Source organism: Spea bombifrons, chromosome 1 (genome assembly GCF_027358695.1).
Source record: "Spea bombifrons isolate aSpeBom1 chromosome 1, aSpeBom1.2.pri, whole genome shotgun sequence".
Lineage (NCBI taxonomy): Eukaryota > Metazoa > Chordata > Amphibia > Anura > Pelobatidae > Spea > Spea bombifrons.
In genome coordinates, this window is record NC_071087.1 from 99,864,875 (window position 1) to 99,866,387 (window position 1,513).

Below are 1,513 nucleotides of genomic sequence, written 5' to 3' on the forward strand. Positions count from 1 at the left end.
TCTCTATGCAAGTCTGTGGGGACAAAACCAAAATACACCATTGTGTGAGGGGTGTACTCACTTTTGTGAGATACTGTAGATACAGAGACATACAGCTAAAATGCTAACCTTAGTACTTAACTACAAATCCTATGATGCTTGTCATAAGGGAAGTAGCAGTCCCAACAACAGGACATAGATCACAGGGACTTATAATGCCTGTCAAGCAACTACATAACAGTAAATCCCTCCGCAATGTGCCCACTTGCTCCATCTTCATGTATCAGAGAAACTGAAAGGCTAGAGGTGTTCCTTCGGTAGCTCAGTTGGTAGAGCGGAGGACTGTAGTGGTGTATCCCGTCTGAAATCCTTAGGTCACTGGTTCGATTCCGGTCCGAAGGACAATATTTTTTTTTCTTCCTCATTTTCTCCCTTTAAAAATATTTAAAATTCCAATTACATAAAAACGACACAAGTCCAAACAGAAACATATTATGATCTAAATCCTCCATCACGTAAACCAAGAAATAATATAAACGTCAGAAGCATATACATACTTTAATAAGTTTATTTTAGCCAGACGCAGCAATACAACAAAAATATCAAAAGTTTTATTTTTTTGGTTTATATTTATTTCGAATGTAAGGATATGTGTGGGTGTTTTTTTAATAAAAATATTAATACAGTATGAATGTATAGCACAGCATTCCGGTCGTTACCACAACTTTCCACTAGGGGTCTCTTTCGTTCTAGGTTAGGATTGAAAACAAACTCACAGTACATAGCCAATCACTACTATTTTTCATAAAAAGGACACCACTTTAGTTATTAATTGAATGCTCAAAGAATGTATATTAAATTGGATTGCCTCTTGTCTGGGAAAATTAACTAATGAAATGACAACATAATTGTTCAAATATTTTCAAAAAATGACTACTAACTGAAAAAGCCCACTAGGTGTAACTTGGATTGATAATACTTTATATCCTGTTGATAAAAAAAAATAGAACTAGTATTTGTCCTGTGGAAGCAGTGACCTGGTTGCCATTTCAGTATTCCCATGCATGGAATTTTAAATGACGTGTTAGTGCTGGCAAGTATAAGAGTGCATAAATGGTTAAAGTGTGTATACCCTAATTAAAAGAAGTCGGGATGCTTGGATTACAAGGCTCAGCCTTCATATATTATAGATATTTATATCATGTACTTTATGGTATGTATGTAAATTAGTGTTTTATTTGTATCCATGGTAGGGCTCTGGGAGGTTTGAACCTTCTGTACCCTTCTCACGATCTACCCTCTCCCTCCCTACCCCCTTCTAACGATCTACCCTCTCCCTCCCTACCCCCCTTCTCACGATCTACCCTCTCCCTCCCTCCCTACCCCCCCTTCTCACGATCTACCCACTCCCTCCCTACTCCCCTTTGTAGGTCACTTACCGTCAACTCCTGTGTTGGGAGCGTGAGGCGTTTGTCTCGGGTGCCGGCGCTTCACTGCTGAGTGCCGGCATATGACGTCATATGCCGGCGCTCAG

General features: G+C 39.4%; 1 non-coding gene across 1 annotated transcript; it reads left to right on the plus strand.

Moving 5' to 3' along the window:
• The first annotated feature begins 290 nt into the window (after positions 1-290).
• TRNAY-GUA (transfer RNA tyrosine (anticodon GUA)) lies at positions 291-381 on the plus strand. Its single transcript is given in 2 exon segments — positions 291-327; positions 346-381. It is a non-coding gene; the product is annotated as a tRNA-Tyr (tRNA).
• Positions 382-1,513: the final 1,132 nt, after the last annotated feature.